We start from the raw sequence: 24140 nt of genomic DNA on the forward strand, positions 1-24140 counted from the left end.
TATAAAAAATGGACAGAGGAAGGAGACGAACACAGAGTCCAGCGCTAGGCATAGAATCTTCGGAGACAGGCTGCGTTCCATGGGTTCGGCTCGAGTCGGTTATCCGATGCATCCCGCAGGCGGTACGCTCCACCAGTCAGGACTTGGTCAATTATGAAGGGACCTTCCCACTTGGGCTTGATTTTGTCCTTTTTCTTGTCCGTTAGTCATAGAACTAATTCGCCAACGTTGTAATTTTTGGCCCGTACCTCTCTGCTTTGGTATCTTCGAGCCTGCTGTTGATAGAATGCGGAACGGGCTTTTGCCACATCACGCTCCTCCTCCAATGCGTCGAAGCTGTCCTGCCGATCGAGCTCGGCTTCTCTTTCTTCGTACATGCGCACTCGAGGTGAGTCATGAATTATGTCGCAAGGCAAAACTGCCTCTGCGCCGTACACCATAAAGGATGGTGTGTATCCGGTGGTGCGATTTGGCGTGGTCCGCAGCCCCCAGAGTACGGAGTCGAGCTCCTCTACCCAGTGCGTGTTAGATTCCTTGAGGGACCACACTAATCTGGGTTTGATGCCGCTCATGATAAGATCATTTGCACGTTCAACCTGGCCGTTAGTTTGTGGGTGATAGACGGAAGCATAATCAAGCTTGATGCCCATGTTTTTGCACCAGAGTTTTACCTCGTCAGCCATGAAGTTCGTGCCGTTATCAGTGATGATGCTGTGGGGGATGCCGTAATGGTGTACAACCCCGGATATAAAGTCTATCACCGGTCCGGATTCAGCCGTCTTAACAGGCTTGGCTTCTATCCATTTGGTGAACTTATCCACCATGACCAGTAAGTATTTTTGCTTGTGGGTTCCGCCTTTAAGGGGTCCAACCATGTCAAGCCCCCAGACCGCGAAGGGCCAAGTAATGGGGATAGTTTGGAGGGCGGTGGGTGGCATATGGCTTTGGTTTGCAAAGAGCTGACAACCGGTGCATCGTTGGACTAAGTCCTGAGCGTCTGCCCGGGCCGTTGGCCAATAAAAGCCTGTACGGAAGGCCTTGCTTACAAGGGACCGAGCTGCAGCGTGATGACCGCCCAGTCCGGCATGAATTTCAGCCAGGAGGTTCCGCCCCTCCTCTTCGGAGATGCACCTTTGAAGGACTCCAGTAGTGCTTTTCTTATAAAGCTCTCCCTCGTGGACTCTGTAGGCTTTGGATCGCCGCACTATGCAGCGGGCCTCATTTTGGTCCTCGGGGAGTTCCTGCCTAGTAAGGTAGGTGAGGAATGGTTCTATCCACGGGGCGATGCCGGCCATTATTACGTGGGCTGAAGGTGTTATTTTATTGGTAGAGCCTCCGATTGTGTCAGAATGTTCGGTGTCGGGTAGTGCGGTTGGGTCCGAGCTATTATTGTTCGGCTCCCCTTCCCATACTACAGATGGCTTGAACAGCCTTTCCAAGAAGATGTTGGGGGGACTACATCGCGTTTTGCGCCGATGCGTGCCAGGACATCTGTCGCCTGATTATTTTCCCGAGCTATATGGTGAAATTCAAGCCCCTCGAACCGAGCTGACATTTTTAGGACAGTGTTGTGGTAAGCTGCCATTTTTGGATCCTTGGCATCGAAGTCTCCGTTTATTTGGGATATTGTGAGGTTCGAGTCCCCGTGCACCTCTAGGCGTTGAATGCCCATGGATACTGCCATCCGGAGACCATGTAAAAGGGCCTCATATTCGGCTGCATTGTCGGAGTCCGTGTACATAATCTGGAGTACGTATTGAACTGTGTCTCCTCTGGGGGACGTCAAAATGACACCAGCCCCCAGTCCGGCCAACATCTTGGAGCCGTCGAAATGCATGATCCAATTTGAATATATGCCGTACTCTTTAGGGAGTTCGGCCTCCGTCCAATCTGCGACGAAGTCGGCCAAGACTTGCGACTTGATGGCTCGCCGTGGCTTATAAGTTATGTCGAACGGGAGGAGCTCAATGGCCCATTTTGCAATCCGGCCCGTTGCGTCACAGTTGTTTATAATATCGTTAAGTGGTACTTCCGAGGCTACTGTTATTGAACACTCTTGAAAGTAGCGTCGTAGCTTCCGGGATGCCATGAATACCACGTACGCGATCTTTTGATAATGCGGCTACCATGATTTGCAGGGAGTGAGGATAGTGGACACATAATAGACCGGCTTTTGAAGGGGAAATTTGTGTCCGTCCGCTTCTCGTTCGACGACGAGCACTGCGCTTACAACCTGATGTGTTGCTGCAATGTATAATAGCATTGGTTCGCCAATGTTTGGCGCGGCCAGTACTGGGTTTGTTGCCAGTATGGCTTTTATTTCGTCGAGTCTGGCCGTGGCTGCATCCGTCCATTCGAAGTGTTTGGTGCGCCGAAGGGGGCGGTAAAGGGGTAGGGCCTTTTCTCCCAAGCGGGAGATAAAGCGGCTTAGAGCCGCCACGCATCCGGTTAACTTTTGTATTTGTTTGAGGTCCTTTGGGATATCCAGTTGCGATAGAGCTCGGATCTTGGCCGGATTTGCTTCAATTCCTCTACCGGATACAATGAAGCCCAAGAGCTTTCTGGCTGGAACGCCGAAGACGCATTTTTCCGAGTTGAGCTTGATGCCGTATGCGCGGAGGTTATCAAATGTGAGCCTCAAGTCGTCTACTAGAGATTCGACATGTCTTGTTTTGACGACCACATCATCTACATATGCCTCCACTGTTTTGCCAATTTGGCTTGCCAGACATGTCTGAATCATGCGCTGATATGTTGCGCCGGCGTTTTTGAGCCCGAAGGGCATCGTGTTGAAGCAGAATGGGCCATATGGTGTGATGAATGCCGTTGCGGCTTGGTTTGGTTCTGCCATCTTGATTTGATGGTAGCCGGAATATGCGTCGAGGAAACACAACGAATCGTGTCCTGCGGTAGCGTCGATAATTTGATCGATGCGGGGGGGGGGGGAAGGGATCCTTTGGGCAAGCCTTGTTAAGGTCTTTAAAATCAACACACAGGCGCCAGGATTTGTCCTTCTTTGGTACCATCACCAGGTTTCCTAGCCAGTCCGGATGTTTTATATCTCTGATGAATCCAGCCTCCAATAGCTTTGCTAGATCCTCTCCCATGGCTTGTCTCTTAGGTTCAAAAAAACGCCGAAGAGCCTGTTTGACAGGTTTGAATCCTGTTTGGATATTTAAGCTATGCTCGGCCAGCCTGCGTGGGATTCCTGGTATGTCTGAAGGGTGCCAGGCAAAAATGTCCCAGTTCTCTCGTAGGAACTCTCACAGTGCGGCGTCTACATTAGGGTTTAACTGTACCCCGATGGAAGCTGTTTTATTGGGGTCTGTTGGATGGACTTGGAATTTGACTATTTCGTCCGCCGGTTTAAAGGAGGTGGACTTGGATCTTTTGTCGAGTACCACATCGTCCCTATTCACCGTAGAGCGTAGCGCAGTCAGTTCCTCAGCCGCTAGGGCTTCGGATAGTGCCTCGAGGGCCAGTGCGGCTGTCTTGTTTTCGGCGCGGAGTGCTATGTCCAGATCACTAGCGAGAGTGATGATCTCGTTAGGCCCGGGCATCTTGAGCTTCATGTACCCGTAATGGGGTATTGCTTGGAAGATTGTAAACGCTTCCCGCCCTAGCAGAGCGTGATAACCGCTGCTGAACGGAGCCACATGGAACGTGATCTCTTCGGACCTGTAATTGTCCGGCGTGCCGAACACCACATCTAGTGTGATTTTTCCTGTACAGCGTGCTTCCCGACTGGGGATTATTCCTCTAAAGGTTGTGCTGCTTCGCTCAATGCGGTTCCAGTCTATTTCCATTTTTTGAAGGGTTTCCTCATAAATGAGGTTCAATCCGCTGCCGCCGTCCATGAGTACCTTGGTAAGACGAAAGCCGTCCACTATTGGACTGAGGACCAATGCGGCTGGTGCTCGGGCTGTTCGGAATTTAGGTTCATCACTGGCGTTAAAGGTAATAGCCATGTCACTCCATGGGTTTATTGTTGCTACTTGGTAGACTTCGGCAAGGCTGCAGAGTGTCCTTTTTCGCATATTATGTGATGCGAAAGTCTCGAAGACTGTTAATACCGTATTGATGTCTCTGGGGTGGCTTTATGTGGCCTCCGGAATTAGGAGATTTTCGCCAATTTTGGCCACCTGCCGGAGTATCCAACATGCTCTAAGGCTGTGAGTTGGTGTGGCGTCCTCTGTACTGTGAATTTTACAGGGTCCATTAAGCCATCCTTCCAGTACGGTTCCATGCTTTGTAGAGGGTTTTTGCTTTTTAGTGCTTGACCCGGGCGTCTGGTGGTGATGCACCCTTTTATTTCGGACTGGGTTTGTATTCAGGGCCGGATTGTCCCAAAATTTTATTTTGGTTTTCCAGGCGCTTTCCATCGCACAGTACTTTCGTACAATGGACGTCAAGTCAGCGAAGCGTGTAATATCACAGCGACTTATGGCGTTGAGTATTCCCTTGTCCGTGCAATTATTGCAGAAGATTGAGATTGCGTCTTCCTCGCGGCAGTCCCTTAGCCTGTTCTTAACCAGGAGGAATCTGGCCCAGTAATGATGTACTGTTTCATCGGGTTCTTGCCTGATTTTGGATAGATCGCTTATGTTGGGGTGGGTCGGTGGAATTAAATCCGAAGCCTCACCCCATCTAAGGCTCAAAGGCCGAGGAATTTCTGAACTCAAAAATTTGGATTCCTGGATGTTGTCTAATGAATCCAGCCCGTCGCCTGACTCTAAGTTCAGGTTTTGAGTGATATCCTCCCCTCCGCGGGTATCCGGCTTGGAGGGGTTGGGAATCCGGACGTAGCGAGTCCTTAAGATAGATGAAGGGTCGCCGCACTGTCCCTCTACCACGGCAACGTGATGGGTGACTTGGGGAGAGTTAATCTCTCTCAGATCGGTTTTAGGCCCAATATGGTCCGTAATTCGTAGCGACTCCCAGGGCGGCGAAGCGATCCAAGAGCTTGTTTATGGAGGAAATCTCCATTGGATCTAACTGCTCGATGAGTTCCGAGCTGACATGAAGATTGTTTTCGATGGCTCAAGAGGTCATCGTCGGCACAGAAGCCGAACAGGCGGTCATAAGAAAACCACCTAGCCGGAGGGTTTGGCCGACAGCCAAAGCTCCCTTAGCAACGGTGTCGTCTTTAAAGACGGGGCGAGGCATCCTTCCTGATGGCGACGACACAGAGGAACTCTCAATAAAAGCACCAATGTCGGTGTCAAAACCGGCGGATCTCGGGTAGGGGGTCCCGAACTATGCGTCTAGGCCAGATGGTAATAGGACGCGAGGGACACAAAGTTTTACCCAGGTTCGGGCCCTCTCGATGGAGGTAAAACCCTACGTCCTGCTTGATTAATATTGATGATATGGGTAGTACAAGAGTAGATCTACCATGAGATCGAAGAGGCTAAACCCTAGAAGCTAGCCTATGGTATGATTGTTGACGTGTATGTTGTCCTACGGACTAAAACCCTCCGGTTTATATAGACACCGCAGAGGGTTAGGGTTACACAAAGTCGATTACAATGGGAGGAGATCTTCATATCCGTATCGCCAAGCTTGCCTTCCACGCCAAGGAAAGTCCCTTCCGGACATGGGACGGAGTCTTCAATCTTGTATCTTCATAGTCCAACAGTCCGGCCAAAGGATATAGTCCGGCTTTCCGGACACCCCCTAATCCAGGACTCCCTCAGAGACCAAAGCTCTGATACCACTTGTAGGATCAAAAGTATGTCTAGAGGGGGGTGATTAGACTACTTGACCAAATAAAAACCTAGCCTTTTCCCAATTTTAGTTATTGACAGATTTTAGCTATCTTAGCACAAATCAAGCAATCTCCACACACAATTCAAGCAAGCATGCAAAAGAGTATATGAGCAGCGGAAAGTAAAGCATGCAACTTGCAAGAATGTAAAGGGAAGGGTTTGGAGGATTCAAACGCAATTGGAGACACGGATGTTTTTGTCGTGGTTCCGATAGGTGGTGCTATCGTACATCCACATTGATGGAGACTTCAACCCACGGAGGGTAATGGTTGCGCGAGTCCACGGAGGGCTCCACCCACGAAGGGTCCACGAAGAAGCAACCTTGTCTATTCCATCACGGCCGTCGCGCACGAAGGACTTGCCTCACTAGCGGTAGATCTTCACGAAGTAGGCGATCTCCTTGCCCTTACAAACTCCTTGGTTCAACTCCACAATCTTGTCGGAAGCTCCCAAGTGACACCTAGCCAATCTAGGAGACACCACTCTCCAAGAAGTAACAAATGGTGTGTTGATGATGAACTCCTTGCTCTTGTGCTTCAAATGATAGTCTCCCCAACACTCAACTCTCTCTCACAGGATTTGGATTTGGTGGAAAGAAGATTTGAGTGGAAAGCAACTTGGGGAAGGCTAGAGATCAAGATTCATATGGTTGGAATGGAATATCTTGACCTCAACACAAGTATAGGTGGTTCTCTCTCAGAAAATGTGTATTGGAAGTGTAGGTATGCTTTGATGGCTCTCTCCACGAATGAAGAGTGGGTGGAGGGGTATATATAGGCTCCACACAGAATCTAACCGTTACACACAATTTGCCAAACTCGGTCGGACCGATTCAGCAAACCTAGTGACCGTTAGGATTTTCGGTGTGACTGAGATGCAACTCGGTAGGACCGATATGGTTAGGGTTAGGGCATAACGTAATCTCAGTGTGACCAATTACACAAAATCGGTGGGACCGATTTTGGTAATAAGCTAACCAGAGAGTTGGTCAGGTAAACTCGGTGGGACCGATTCGCTCATCTCGGTGAGACCAAAATGTTACAAAAGGGAAACAGAGAGTTTGCATTGCAATCTCGGTGGGACCGATCGCTCATCTCGGTAAGACCGAAACGTTATGAAGGGAAACAGAGAGATTACAATCCCATCTCGGTGAGACCGAGATCCTTATCGATGAAACCGATTTGCCTAGGGTTTGTGGCAGTGGCTATGACATTTGCAACTCGGTGGCGCCGGATAGAAAGAATCGGTGGGGCCGAGTTTGACTTTTGGTTTAGGTCATATGTGGATGTGGGAAGTTAGTTGAGGATTTTGGAGCATATCACTAAGCAATTTGAGCAAGCAAGCCATTAAGCAACACCTCATCCCTCCTTCATAGTATTGGCTTTTCCTATAGACTCAATGTGATCTTGGATCACTAAAATATAAAATGTAGAGTCTTGAGCTTCAAGATTGAGCCAAACTTTTTGTCCTTAGAATTTTGAGGGATCCACTTTCCTCATCCATGCCATGCCATTCATTGAGCTTTTCCTGAAATATTAATCTTGGAATAATGTTAGCTCAATGAGCTATATGTTGTTAGGAATTACCAAAACCACCCACGAATAGTTGCACTTTCACATGCTCCATCTTCGATCGTCATGTTCGGACGGGGGCCTTCTTTAACATCAACTCCGATCTCTATCATGATCATAGAGGAATCATCCATGGAGCTCGAGGGCTCAACGTCAACATTGCCCTCGGGCGGCCGTCCTGTTTTTATGGACAGCGAACTTGTATTCGCCGTCACCGCCTCCTCGAGCGTCGGTTTCACGATTGCTTCGATGGAATAGTGCGGAATTACGTCTGCAACGTCCATGCAAAATCTTGTCGAGTTCCGATGGAGGAATCTCCAACAATCTACGATATACCGGAGCCCTGTCAAATCTGGACGGGAATCTGGACGAGTTTAGGGCGTGGTCTCTAGAGCCCAGCTCGGAGGTTCTTGGGAAGATCCAACCGTTCATCTACTGCGGAATTCCCATATCTACCACCCCTCCAATTTTTCAGCTCGATCCGACGGTTCAAACTCCGGGAACCTTCCGATGAGTGGACCAATTTTCGGATCCATTTTCTGTGCGAATACGGATCCGACCTGAATTCATGTTTCTTTATGAACGTGATATGGGACAATCTTCTTAAAGGAATTTGCTCCTAGGGTATTGTGCATTGTTTTTAAACACGTGCCCATAAAATTTTAAGCCTCCTCTGAGGTAATCTTCACTATCATGCTGGTGTCAAACCAGTCCGGCAATACTGCTCCACGGGTGCCGACCTGCGCTACACACGTCGTCACTTTGTTGAGCCGAGCTCAACTTCTTTGGATCATCATCTCGGCAAGTCGAACAAGAGTCCGGCATCGCGAAGTATAAATCATAACCAACATCGCCGCCCCACGGATTACATGGAGCGGGCATACCGGCATCGCCGCACGGTCGCTTCATCAAGCCGGCATCGACCACGTCATGACCTGCATTGGCAGGGCCGCACTATTGCTTCTTCAAGCTGGTGTCCATCACGCCGACCTACTTCGACTCATCGGCTGACATCGAGGCTTCGACATCTCGGCTGGACCGGGGGCTTCATCATCTCTTCATCAACCTACTCCGGTGACTTTGGCGTCACCAGCCGACCAGCTTCGTCACAATTAGCTGGACCGAGGGCTTTGCCTCGGCAAGCCAACCTCTGCCAGCATTGCCATGCCGTCGTTGTATCGCCCATCAGGCAATGGGTGTGCACATCGAGTCCCAATTTTGGGAATCACCTTCCTTCGGATTGCTACAACAAATAAACCAGGTGCTATTAATCCTAGTATTTTTTGCTTGTTTGGGTTCATTTTTCCCAAGGAATTATTACTCTGATTTGTCCATCATATGTACACAGGTCTATCAAATGGTGGCCGCATTAACGATGGTCGCATGGTGGTTCGGTCAGTACATAGTCCGGCGAACGCCGCATCCGAAACTTGGACCAACTTGTGAATTCAGGCTTTGCCACACCTTTACCGCATCACGGCGACGCCCTGCATCGACATTGACTATGGCGCCAGGCCATATTTCTATTATTACTCACTTTGCATGAATTATTAATTATGCAACGATTTTTTTATTATCATTACTATTATCTCCGGTTTGCACTATTTTTTGTGCATAGGAAAATGACCCGGGTTGGGCAGTATCGTCAACTCGACGTACTGACATACCACGTCACCTCGGCTGGACGGGGGGCTTCATCAACATTTCATTACCCCATGCCGGGGACTTCGGCATCACTCTGCCGCCCTGCATTGACTGTGCTATGTCACCACTTCGGAGTGTCGAGCCCTTTGCTCCGCCACCTCGGGACCGGCTTGGGGGATGGAACCTTGTCCCGCATCAAGCTCGGACCGCGTCATCAATACCGAACACATTAACTAGCTAAGTTGCCTTCATTCTCAAAGTTTTAAATTTTTAACTTGTGTTCGGTTCGACCAAGCATTATACTTTTTTGGAAAAAAGTTGCTTGTAAAAAATTTCCTTGTCCAAACTTTGTTTGTGACGGACAAATTCAAATACCCAGTTCACTTGGGGGCTTCCTTCATGAAGCCTTTCCTCTTGCATATGATTATAATTGTACAGCTTCGTTCCTTGTTCGTGTATTACACTACAATATGCACCATATTGACTTAAGCGATTTGCAAGCTGGGTTGCCTCGCTCCTGTGTTTACCCCTACGTTCCCGATTGTTCATCTAGGGAGTAAAGGGAGCACCTCTGCGATTGTCACGATCGGGTCATCCGAGCCGGACCTCAGACTGGGTGAAGCCGAAAGCTAGCACTCTTATAGTTTTCAATGATAGTCGGCACACAACGGAACTCATGAGTACAAAAAATCTATTGCACAAGTCTCATAGTAACAATGAGCACCGAAGAAAGGTATCGGTGGGGGTACTATTTTCTTCGAAGATGCTTCTTACACTTCGCAGTAATATAGCATAAGTTCACCGAGCGCGCTTTGTCTGTTACAGCCTTATGACCTGATTGCCTGGTTATTGGAAACACCATCGATATTCTCGACAGGTGGAGTACATAACACTTTTCGGTCCTTGACCGAAGAGGGAGAAGCCGACGGTCGGTTAAGACGTGTTTAAAGTTCAGGTGAACATAGATATGCTATAAGTACTTCGGTACATGCAATCATTCTTTTACCCAAGTCACTTGGGGGCTCTTAAATTTATATGAGTCGTTTTATAATAAGTGTTCTTCTTCTTAGTTGTTGCAAAGCTTTTATTACTATTATTATTCATCACTCCTTTTTTCGACACGAGTGTGTGTTCACTAGCCGGGGAGCCTAATTACTCTCTCAAAGCCGCTAGAGTTTAGTTTCCTAAAGTGGCCTAATGAGAAGTACTCCACCTTCGGGATAGGAGGTTGAAGCCGTAGGCTGACCCGCTTGAAGTCTTGAGATAGGATGTGACATGTTAAAGCACGACAGAAGCACTCTTTTTTTTCTAAGACCAATTTTCGGATTAGCACCGAACACTTGATCTTGTTCGGACGTCAAGTTTTTACTGACGTTTTTTGGTTTTCCAAGCTTATGCCACTTTTAAACTATTTGTGTGTTTTCAGAACAAGTCTCGTAGTGCAACGCCGGACACCTTTAGAGATTCGGCAAAAACATTCTCGGATATTGCTATATATGCATCGGTTTCGAATTGTGTCTTTGGTCAATAGTTTGGTTGCCCGGCTCCTGCACTTGCTTCCTACATTCCTCTTTGTTTGGCTAGGCGTGCAAAGGGAGAACCACTGCGATTGTGCTTCCAGCTCACATGGTTAAGCACCTCAGTGGAGAAAGCCAAAAACTGACTGTCACAATAAGCGTAAACTGGTCAGCGATCCGATGACTATGTTAAATGACGGGCCATTCATAACAATGGCCGAAGTGTTTACGACTTGACCTCGACTGTCACCGAACACTACCGGGGGCTATTAACTGGCCTCCCAAACTAAATCCTCGATATTTTGCTCTTACATTAGAGCTGAGGTTTCATGATCATGCTTAGCATGACAACCCAAAGAAAGGAACCATAGCGGGACTATTTTCTTTGGAAGACATTTCTTATGTTAAATAGTAATATAACATATCTCTCTGCGTACCTTTGTTTATAAAACCGTATGGCCAGATTGCCTTGTTTGTCTTGCCCTCATAAAGGCTTTATAAAGTAGGACAAACACTCCTCGGCTAGTGGTCGAGGAGGTGGAAGCCGATGGTCGGTCAACAAAGTTTTGTACAATGCGGATCCGAGCATTAATGACGTAAAGTACTTGGATACATAGAGTCATTATACATAATTTGTGATTTTACTATGGATATCGATCCTTAATTCGGCCACTCGTGCCCGCATTAAGGCTCGGGGGCTACTGGGCTTCATGATTATTATTTACAAATATTAAAGGGACACATCGATCCCCTGATCTGGTGTTGCCACCCGACCAGTGTCTCGGGGGCTAGTGCATTGCCCATTCAATGCAAAAAAATTTAAGTGCAATACAGTTTCCGATGAGATTTTGATCCTCAGGTTGGTCGGCCGCACCCAACCTGAGTCTCGAGGACTGAGCATGCCGCTTTTTGTGTCCCGAAGTATTCTGTAGGACTTGATCCTCAGGCCGATTTTACAAATCAACCCGAGTCTCAGCGGCTACTCGGATCAGCAGTCTTACGTCATCCTTCAGGTGCATCTCGGGTTTTAGACCGATACACACCTTGAGGGCTACTGGCTATATATCTCGGCAGAGAATAAATTGCACCAATCAAAAATATTGACAAAAAATCGGCCCACAGTCGGGGTGGTGCACCTCCTCGGAAGCAGTCCGGCGTAAAGCTCGGGCGCTAGTGGCTGGCTCCATAGAGGGCATTTCCGGCATTAAGCTCGGCTAAACTCCTTCAATTTTTTTGAACCAAGGTGATTTATGACAGTCCAGCGTTGGAGCTTGGACATAGTCCGGCGTTGGAGCTCGGATACAGTCCGGCGTTGGAGCTCGGATACATTCCGGCATTGGAGCTCGGAAGCGGTCCGGCATTGGTGCTTGTCTGCAAAAGATACCTTGAATGCAGTCCGGCGTTCGAGCTCGGACGCAAGAGGACAATGCCTCCCGGGAACAACTTCAAACCCGAGGTGTGGCATAAAAATAACAAGGCATTGATAAAGGCCAGAAACTTAAAGGGGCTCATCGGATACCCCACGTGTAAACTCGTCGAATGCATTTCGGCGATCCTCAAGATCGAAGATGAGAAGATTTGTTGAACCAGTTTTCAAGACTGACAACTGAAGATGAGGAATAGTTTGGAAGAATCGAGGAGCGTCCCTAACTTGAAGAATCGAGGAGCATCCCTAACTTGAAGATTGGTTCAGGGGGCTACTGATGGTGTCCTGGACTAGGGGGTACTCAATGATGACCCACAAGTATAGGGGATCTATCATAGTCCTTTCGATAAGTAAGAGTGTTCAACCCAACGAGGAGCAGAAGGAAATGATAAGCGGTTTTCAGCAAGGTATTCTCTGCAAGTACTGAAATAAGTGGTAACAGATAGTTTTGTGATAAGGTAAATTGTAACGAGCAACAAGTAACAAAAGTAAATAAAGTTCAACAAGGTGGCCCAATCCTTTTTGTAGCAAAGGACAAGCCGGAACAAACTCTTATAATAGGAAAAGCGCTCCCGAGGACACATGGGAATATCGTCAAGCTAGTTTTCATCACGTTCATATGATTCGCGTTCGATACTTTGATAATTTGATATGTGTGTGGACCGGTGCTTGGGTGCTGTTCTTACTTGAACAAGCATCCCACTTATGATTAACCTCTATTGCAATCATCCGCAACTACAACAAAAGTATTAAGGTAAACCTAACCATAGCATGAAACATGTGGATCCAAATCAGCCCCTTACGAAGCAACGCATAAACTAGAGTTTAAGCTTCTGTCACTCTAGCAACCCATCATCTACTTATTACTTCCCAATGCCTTCCTCTAGGCCCAAATAATGGTGAAGTGTTATGTAGTCGACGTTTACATAACACCACTAGAGGCTAGACAACATACATCTTATCAAAATATCAAACGAATACCAAATTCACATGACTAGTAATAGCAAGACTTCTCCCTTGTCCTCAAGAACGAACGTAATTACTCACAAAGCATATTCATGTTCATAATCAGAGGGGTAATAATATGCATATAGGATCTGAACATATGATCTTCCACCAAATAAACCAACTAGCATCAACTACAAGGAGTAATCAACACTACTAGGAACCTACTAGCACCAATCCCGGGCTTTGAGACAAGAATTGGATGCAAGAGATGAAATAGGGTTTGGAGATGAGATGGTGCTGGTGAAGATGTTGATGGAGATTACCCTCTCTCGATGAGAGGAGCGTTGGTGATGACGATGGTCATGATTTCCCCCTCCCGGAGGGAAGTATCCCCGGCAGAACAGCTCTGCCGGAGCTCTAGATTGGATCCGCCAAGGTTCCGCCTCGTGGCGGCGGAGTCTCGTCCCGAAAAGTTCCTTCTGATTTTTTCCTCATCGAAAGACTTCATATAGGAGAAGATGGACGTCAGAGATCCACCAGGGGGCCCACGAGGTAGGGGGCGCGCCCTAGGGGGGGCGCCCCCCACCCTCGTGAGCAGGGTGTGGGCCCCCTGGCCTTCATCTTTGGCGAGGATTTTTCTTTATTTTTTTTAAGATGTTCCGTGGAGTTTCAGGACTTTTGGAGTTGCGCAGAATAGTTCTCTAATATTTGCTCCTTTTTCAGCCCAGAATTCCAGCTACCGGCATTCTCCCTCCTTATGTAAACCTTGTAAAATGAGAGAGAATAGCCATAAGTATTGTGACATAAAGTGAAATAACTTTCCATAATGCAATAAATATCGATATAAAAGCATGATGCAAAATAGACGTATCAACTCCCCCAAGCTTAGACCTTGCTTGTCCTCATGCGAAAAGCCGATAACAATAAATATGTCCTCATGTTTAGAGGTAGAGGCATCGATAAAAATAAAATATGGACATGAAGGCATCATGATTATTCTCATAACAGCAACATATATACATTTTGTCATATGATTACTTATGTTCAAGTGATGATTTATTCACAATCCAAAAGTATAAATCATAAACCTTATTGGGCTTCGACAAACTATAATCTCAGTCATTGAAGCAATTGCAATTTATCATAACATCGGAAAGAGTCTATGTCAGAGCTAAAAGAATGTCCACATACTCAACTATCATTTAGTCCTCCATAATTGCTAACACTCACGCAATACTTGTGGTTACGGAGTTTTAATCGGACACAGAGAAAGATAGGGGCTTATAGTTTTGCCCCACAACCTTTTACCTCAAGGGTAATGTCAACAATAATGGTTCATGCTCCCCTACATCCAATTATATATATATCATGTTCTTTCCAACATGCTGAGCTTGCCAAAGGATAGAATGAAAAAAGAGAAGGTGAAGATCACCATGACTCTTGCATAAGGTAGAAGATAATAATAAAGGATAGGCCCTTTGCATAGGGAAGTAGAGGTTGCCATGTGCTTTTATGGTTGGATGCATAAAATCTCAATGTGAAAGAACGTCACTTTATATTGCCCCTTGTGATATGAACCTTTATTATGCAGTCCGTCGCTTTTATTACTTCCACATCACTAGATCGTATAAAGCTTATTTCTCCCACACCAATCAATCATACATATTTAGAGCAATTTTTATTGCTTTGCACCGATGACAACTTACTTGAAGGATCTTACTCAATCCATAGTTAGATATGGTGGACTCTCATGGCAAAACTGGTTTAAGGGTATTTGGAAGCACAAGTAGTATTTCTACTTGGTGCTGAGAATTTGGCTAGCATGAGGGGGAAAGGCAAGCTCAACAAGTTAGAGGATCCATGACAACATACTTTATCTCAGATATAAGAAAGACATAACTCATTACGTTGTCTTCCTTGTCCAACATCAACTCTTTAGCATGTCATATTTTAATAAGTGCTCCCAATCATAAAAGATGTCAATGATAATATATCTATATGTGAAAACCTCTCTTTCCTTATTACTTCCTATTAATTGCAACACCAAAGCTATGCTTGCCAACTCCCAACAACTTTTAATCATCATACTCTTTCTATGTGAAGTCATTACTCTCAATAAGATCAATATGAACTTTTTGTTTCTTTTTATTCCTTTTCTCTTTATTTTATTCTCCCAAGATCATGGAAAAATAATCAAGCCCTTGACTCAACACTAATCTTTATTATATAGCTCACGGACTCGATTACAAAGAGAGATCATAAAGCAAACTCAAAACTAGATCATGCCATAAACTTTATTCTACTAGATCAAGATACTACTAATAGGATCGAACTAAGAAAAACGGTAAAGATAGGAGTTGTGATTGTGATATGATACCAGGGCACCTCCCCCAAGCTTGGCAGTTGCCAAGGGGAGTGCCCATACCCATGTGATTATATCTCCTTGGTTGGTGAAGAAGGTGGAGGTGTTGTTGATGATGCAGGCTTGTCATCCATCTTCCAAGGCATAGGTTCACCATCATAGAAGGATGATCGAGTCTCCAGAATCCTCGAATCGGCAGCCAAACTCATTCTTTTGAATCTATATTCATACTCACGGTTTTGGTTTTGCAGGTCATAGATTTGGGCTTGGAGGTGCTCGATCTTCTCATATAGCTTGAAGATGGCCTCCTCGGTATTCTTGGCATCCGGCTTGTAGTTGTTAGTGAACTCCGCGAGCATCGTGTGGCTAGCGTTGATTCCACGCTCCACCATCCCCTGGCACTTGAAAACTTGTTGCTCCATTGCTTCGAGCCTCGTCTCCACGCTTTCGGTTCCCTTGGGTCCCTCAACATCGCCGATGTGCAACAACCCATCATGCATCTCAATGGTTTGGGGGTGTCGCAGCACCTCCGCGAGGTAAGGGTTGATGACCTTCTCGAAGAACTTGTCCTTGGAAGCACTTGGGGATGTCATGATAATCTAGATCTGTCAGAAAAACAGCTTGAAACAAGAACAGAGAATAATTGCGTGATACGGGAGTCAAAACCTTCGGGAGAATATATAATGAATTTCTACCGACCAAAATACGTAACGTGCAAGAAAACAGAGTCCGGAAGGCACACGAGGTGCTCACGAGGTACGGAGGCGCGCCCACCACCCTCGTGGGGCCCTCGTGTCCTTCCCGGACTGCTACTTATTTTTCTATTTTTCTAAATATTCCAAAACGGAGAAATATTGCCTTAAAAATTGTTTTGGAGTCGGTTTACTTATCGTACCACATACCTATTCCTTTTCGGAGTCTGAAACGTTCCGGAAAGTGTCCCTTATGTATTCCTCCGGGGTTACAGTTTCAATAATATTGGTTTCAACATTTATGGGATTACATGAGATATAATGTTTAATTCTTTGACCGTTTACCACCTTCGGATTTGTGCCCTTGAAGTTGTTGATTTTTATGGCACCAGAACGATAGACCTCTTCGATAACATAGGGGCCTTCCCATTTAGAGAGAAGTTTTCCTGCAAAAAATCTTAAACGGGAGTTGTATAGCAATACATAATCACCTACATTAAACTCACGCTTTTGTATCCTTTTGTCATGCCATCTTTTAACTTTTTCTTTAAACAACTTGGCATTTTCATAAGCTTGGGTTCTCCATTCATCAAGTGAGCTAATATCAAATAACCTCTTCTCACCGGCAAGTTTAAAATCATAGTTAAGCTCTTTAATTAATAGCCCAATATGCCTTATGTTCTAGTTCGAGAGGTAAGTGACATGCTTTTCCATAAACCATTTTATATGGAGACATACCCATAGAATTTTTGTATGCAGTTCCATAAGCCCATAATGCATCATCAAGTTTCTTGGACCAATTCTTTCTAGACCTATTAACAGTCTTTTGCAAAATTAATTTGAGCTCTCTATTGCTCAACTCTACTTGACCACTAGACTGTGGGTGATAAGGAGATGCAATTCTATGATTAACATCATATTTAGCAAGCATTTTACAGAAAACACCATGAATAAAGTGTGAACCACCATCAGTCATTAAATATCTAGGGACTCCAAACCTCGGGAAAATAACTTCCTTAAGCATTTTAATAGAAGTGTTATGATCAGCACTACTAGTTGGAATAGCTTCTACCCACTTAGTAACTTAATCAACAGCAACTAAAATATGGGTGTATCCATTAGAGGCAGGAAAAGGTCCCATATAATCAAAGCCCCAAACATCAAACGGTTCAATAACAAGTGAATAATTCATAGGCATTTCTTGACGTCTACTAATATTACCAATTCTTTGACATTCATCACAAGACAAGACAAACTTACGGGCATCCTTGAAGAGAGTAGGCCAATAAAAACCAGATTGAAATACCTTATGTGCAGTTCTATCTCCAGCGTGGTGTCCTCCATAAGCCTCGAAATGACACTTGCGTAGGATCTGTTCCTGTTCATGCTCAGGTACACAACGTCAAATAACACCATCTACTCCTTCTTTATAAAGATGTGGGTCATCCCAAAAGTAATGTCTTAAATCATAGAAAAACTTTTTATTTTGCTGGTATGTGAAGCTAGGTGGTATAAACTTAGCTACAATATAATTAGCATAATCAGCATACCATGGAGTACTACAAGAAGTACTTATAACATTTAATTGTTCATCAGGAAATCTATCATTAATTGATAGTGGGTCATCAAGAATATTTTCTAACCTAGACAAGTTGTCTGCAACAGGGTTCTCAGCTCCCTTTCTATCAACAATATGCAAATCAAATTCTTGTAGCAAGAGAACCCATCTAATAAGTCTAGGTTTAGCATCTTTCTTTTCCATAAGGTATTTAATAGCAGCATGATCAGTTTGAATAGTTACTTTAGAATCAACAATATAAGATCTGAACTTATCACAAGCAAATACAACTGCTAAAAGCTCTTTTTCAGTAGTAGCATAATTTCTTGGAGCATTGTCTAGAGTCTTACTAGCATAATAAATAACATTTAATTTCTTATCAACTCTTTGCCCTAAAACATCACCTACAGCATAATCACTAGCATCACACATAATTTCAAAGGGTAAATTCCAATCAGGTGGCTGAACAACAGGTGCAGAGACTAATGCTTTCTTAAGTATTTCAAATGCTTCTACACAATCATCATCAAAGACAAATGGTATAACTTTTTGCAATAAATTAGTCAGAGGCCGGGAAGTTTTTGAGAAGTCCTTAATGAACCTCCTGTAAAATCTGGCATGACCAAGGAAACTTCTTATACCTTTGATGTCCTTGGGACATGGCATCTTTTCAATAGCATCAACTTTGGCTTTATCAACTTCAATACCTATTTCTGAAACTTTGTGCCCCAAGACAATACCTTCATTAACCATAAAGTGGCACTTTTCCCAATTCAAGACAAGATTAGTTTCTTCACATCTCTGCAAAACTCGATCAAGGTTGCTTAAGCAATCATCAAAAGAAGATCCATAGACGGAGAAATCGTCCATGAAAACCTCACAAATCTTTTCACAAAAGTCAGAGAATATAGCCATCATGCATCTTTGAAAGGTATCAGGTGCATTACATAAACCAAAAGGCATACGTCTACAAGCAAAAGTACCAAAAGGGCATGTAAAAGTAGTCTTTGATTGATCTCTAGCTGACACAGGTATTTGAGAGAAACTAGAATAACCATCTAGAAAGCAATGGTGTGTATGTTTGCATAATCTTTCTAGCATTTGATCAATAAAAGGTAAGGGGTAATGATCTTTCTTAGTAGCTTTATTTAATTTGCGGAAATCAATTACCATCCTATAACATGTGATAATTCTTTGTGGAATCAATTCATCTTTATCATTAGGGACAATAGTAATACCTACCTTCTTAGGGACACAATGGATAGGACTTACCCACTCACTATCAGCAACGGGATAGATTATACCTGCCTCCAAAAGCTTGAGTATTTATTTTCTTACCACTTCTTTCATTTTAGGATTCAGACGTCGTTGAGGATCACGAACTGGTTTGGCATCTGCTTCCAAATTTATTTTATGTTGACATAGAGTGGGACTAATGCCCTTAAGATCATCAAGAGTATATCCAATAGCAGCATGATGCTTCTTCAGAATTTTCAATAATCTTTCTTCTTCATGCTCTGAAAGGTTAGCACTAATAATAACAGGATATATCTTCTTTTCATCAACATAAGCATATTTAAGATTATCAGGCACGGGTTTAAGCTCAAACACGGGATCTCCCTTGGGTGGTGGAGGATCCCCTAAAATTTCAACAGGCAAATTGTGTTGCAGAATAGGTTCCTGTTTAAAGAATACTTAATCTATTTCCCTTCTTTCATTCATGAACATATCATTTTCATGGTCTAGCAGATAATGTTCTAAAGGATCACTAGGACGTACGGCAATAGAAGCAAGACCAATAATTTCATCCTTACTAGGTAATTCTTCCTCACGATGTTGTTTACTAAATTTAGAGAAATTAAACTCATGAACCATATCATCCAAGCCAATAGTAACAACATTCTTTGTGTAATCTATGGTAGCCTTGACAGTATTTAAGAAGGGTCTACCAAATATAATGGGACAAAAACTATCTTGTGGGGAACCAAGAACAAGAAAATTAGCAGGATATTTAGTTTTCCCACACAAGACTTCAACATCTCTAACAATTCCCATTGGTGCAATAGTATCTCTATTAGCAAGTTTAATAGTAACATCAATATCTTCTAACTCAACAGGTGCAATGTCATGCATAATTTCTTTGTATAAGTCAATAGGTATTGTACTAGCACTAGAACCCATATCACATAAGCCATGATAACAATGATCTCCTATTTTAACAGAAATAACAGGCACGCCTACCATAGGTCTATGTTTATCTTTATCACAAGGTTTAGCAATTCTAGCTGTTTCACCTTTAAACTGAATAACATGCCCATCAATATTATCAGACAAGAGATCTTTAACAATAGCAATATTAGGTTCTACTTTAACTTGCTCAGGAGGTGTATAAGTTCTAATATTGCTTTTATGAACAACAGTTGAAGCTTTAGCATGATCCTTTACTCTAACAGGGAAAGGTGGTTTCTCAACATAAGAAGTAGGAACAATAGGATCATTATAAGTGACAGTCTTTTCTTCAACTTTAATAGGTGCAGCTACTTTTACTTCTATGGGAGGATGATATTTAAACCACTTCTCCTTAAGGAGATCAACATAAGTAGCAAAAGATTCACAGAAAGAAGCTACTATCTCAGAGTCAAGTCCATATTTAGAGCTAAACTTACGGAAAATATCGATATCCATAAAAGATTTAACACAATCAAACTTAGGTGTCATACCTGACTCTTTACCTTCGTCGAGGTCCCAATCTTCAGAGTTGCGTTTAATTCTATCCAATAAATTCCATCTGAAATCAGTAGTCTTCATCATAAAAGAGCCAGCACAAGAAGTATCGAGCATGGTGCGATTGTTTTCAGAAAGCCGAGCATATAAATTTTGAATAATCATTTCTCTTGAGAGCTCATGATTGGGGCATGAATATAACATTCATTTAAGCCTCCCCCAAGCTTGAGCGATGCTTTCTCCTTCACGAGGCCAGAAATTATATATATATAATTGTGATCACGATGAACAAGATGCATAGGGTAATACTTTCGATGAAATTCCACCTTCAATCTTTTATAGTCCCATGATCTCATATCATCACATAGCCTATACCATATCAATGCGTCTCCCTTCAAAGATAAAGGGAAGACCTTCTTCTTAGCAACATCATCAGGTATACCTGCAAGCTTAAATAATCCACAAACTTCATCCACATATATTAAGTGCTCATCAGGATGCTTTGTTCCATCTCCTGTAAAAGGGTTAGCTAGCAGTTTTTCCATCATACCCGAAGGAAATTCAAAAGGAGTTTCATTTTCAATAGGTTCAGGAGGTTGAGGAGCAACTCCTTGCTCTACTGGACGGGGTGAAGATACCCTGAACAAGCCCCTCAGAGAATTACTTTCCATAGTAACAAGTGACAGTAAATTTCAGCACACTATATAAATTTTTCCTTACCAAATTCCACCTACCAAAGGCGCTACACTCCCCGGCAATGGCGCCAGAAAAGAGTCTTGATGCCCCACAAGTATAGGGGATCTATCGTAGTCCTTTCGGTAAGTAAGAGTGTCGAACCCAATGAGGAGCAGAAGGAAATGATAAGCGGTTTTCAGCAAGGTATTCTCTTCAAGTACTGAAATAAGTGGTAACAAATAGTTTTGTGATAAGGTAAATTGTAACGAGCAACAAGTAACAAAAGTAAATAAAGTGCAGCAAGGTGGCCCAATCCTTTTTGTAGAAAGTACAAGCCGGAACAAACTCTTATAATAGGAAAAGTGCTCCCGAGGACACATGGGAATATCGTAAAGCTAGTTTTCATCACGTTCATATGATTCGCGTTCGATACTTTGATAATTTGGTATGTGGGTGGACCGGTGCTTGGGTGCTGTTCTTACTTGAACAAGCATCCCACTTATGATTAACCTCTATTGCAAGCATCCACAAATACACCAAAAGTATTAAGGTAAACCTAACCATAGCATGAAACATGTGGATCCAAGTCAGCCCCTTACGAAGCAACGCATAAGCTAGGGTTTAAGCTTCTGTCACTCTAGCAACCCATCATCTACTTATTACTTCCCAATGCCTTCCTCTAGGTCCAAATAATGGTGAAGTGTTATGTAGTCGACGTTCACATAACACCACTAGAGGCTAGACAACATACATCTTATCAAAATATCGAACGAATACCAAATTCACATGACTACAAATAGCAAGACTTCTCCCTTGTCCTCAGGAACAAACGTAATTACTCAAAAAGCATATTCATATTCATAATCAGAGGGGTAATAATATGCATATAGGATCTGAACATATGATCTTCCACCAAATAAACCAACTAGCATCAACTACAAGGAGTAATCAACACTACTAGGAACCTACTAGCACCAATCCCGGGCTTTGAGACAAGAATTGGATACAAGAGATGAACTAGGGTTTGGAGATGAGATGGTGCTGGTGAAGATGTTGATGGAGATTGCCCTCTCCCGATGAGAGGAGCGTTGGTGATGACGATGGTGATGATTTCCCCCTCCCGAAGGGATGTATCCCCGGCAGAACAACTCTGCCGGAGCTCTAGATTGGATCCGCCAAGGTTCCACCTCGTGGCGGCGGAGTCTCGTCCCGAAAAGTTCCTTCTGATTTTTTACTCATCGAAAGACTTCATATAGGAGAAGATGGACGTCGGAGAGCAACCAGGGGGCCCACGAGGTAGGGGGCGCGCCCTAGGGGGGGCGCCCCCCACCCTCGTGAGCAGGGTGTGGGCCCCTTGGCCTTCATCTTTGGCGAGGATTTTTCTTTATTTGTTTTAAGATGTTCCGTGGAGTTTCAGGACTTTTGGAGTTGCGCGGAATAGGTCTCTAATATTTGCTCCTTTTCCAGCCCAGAATTCCAGCTGCCGGCATTCTCCCTCCTTATGTAAACCTTGTAAAATAAGAGAGAATAGCCATAAGTATTGTGACATAAAGTGAAATAACATTCCATAATGCAATAAATATCGATATAAAAGCATGATGAAAAATGGACGTATCACTCAACACATCATCTCCCGATCTGTTAGATTGGGCCGAGGACCCCCATGGCCGTATACTCATGGGCCAGTTCGGCAGCTGCCGCATACATGGAAGATTCCACAAGACTTGGTGATCAAAACAAGGACTCCTCCCCACCGGCGTATTCAGCTAGGACTCTTGTTATCCTAGGCCTCTCGTGCATTATATAAACCGAGGCCAGGCCAGTCGATAGATCATATACAACAATCATACCATAGGCTAGCTTCTAGGGTTTTAGCCTCTACGATCTCGTGGTAGATCAACTCTTGTAATACTCGTATCATCAATATCAATCAAGCAGGACATAGGGTATTACCTCCATCAAGAGGGCCCGAACCTGGGTAAACATCGTGTCCCCTGCCTCCTATTACCATCGATCCTAGACGCACAGCTCGGGACCCCCTACCCGAGATGCGCCGGTTTTGACACCGACAGTAATCATAAGCCATCTTCTCGGACGAAACTCCGTCGCCACGAGGCGGAACCTTGGCGGAGCCAATCTAGGGTTCTGGCGGGGCTGTTCTGCTGGGGAAACTTCCCTCCCGGAGGGGGAAATCATCGCCATCGTCATCACCAACGCTCCTCTCATCAGGGGAGGGCAATCTCCATCAACATCTTCATCAGCACCATCTCATCTCAAAACCCTACTTCATCTCTTGTATCCAATTCTTGTCTCCAAGTCCGGGATTGGTTCTAGTAGGTTGCTAGTAGTGTTAATTACTCCTTGTAGTTGATTCTAGTTGGTTTAATTGGTGGAAGATCATATGTTCTGATCCTATATGCACATTAATACCACTCTGATTATGAACATGTTTATGCTTTGTCAGTAATTACTTTTGTTCCTGAGGACATGGGAGAAGTCTTGCTATTAGTAGTCATGTGAATTTGGTATTCATTCGATATTTTGATGAGATGTATGTTGTTTCTCCTCTAGTGGTGTTATGTGAACGTCGACTACATGACACTTCACCATTGTTTGGGCCTAGAGGAAGGCATTGGGAAGTAATAAGTAGATGATGGGTTGCTAGAGTGACAGAAGCTTAAACACTAGTTTATGCGTTGCTTCGTAAGGGGCTGATTTGGATCCATATGTTTCATGCTATGGTTAGGTTTACCTTAATACTTTTGGTGTATTTGTGGATGCTTGCAATAGAGGTTAATCATAAGTGGGATGTTTGTCCAAGTAAGGGCAGCACCCAAGCACCGGTCCACCCACATACCAAATTATCAAAGCACCGAACGCGAATCATATGAACGTGATGAAAACTAGCTTGACGATATTCCCATGTGTCCTCGGGAGCGCTTTACACCTTATAAGAGTTTGTCCAGGCTTGTCCTTTGCTACAAAAAGGATTGGGCCACCTTGCTGCACCTTATTTACTTGTGTTACTTGTTTCTCGGTACAAATTATCTTATCACAAAACTATCTGTTACCACTTATTTCATTACTTGCAGAGAATACCTTGCTGGAAACCGCTTATCATTTCCTTCTGCTCCTCATTGGGTTCGACACTCTTACTTATCGAAAGGACTACGATAGATCCCCTATACTTGTGGGTCATCAAGACTCTTTTCTGGCGCCGTTGCCGGGGAGTGAAGCGCCTTTGGTAGGTGGAAT

This window comes from Triticum urartu, chromosome 7 (genome assembly GCF_003073215.2).
Source record: "Triticum urartu cultivar G1812 chromosome 7, Tu2.1, whole genome shotgun sequence".
Classification (NCBI taxonomy): Eukaryota; Viridiplantae; Streptophyta; class Magnoliopsida; order Poales; family Poaceae; genus Triticum; species Triticum urartu.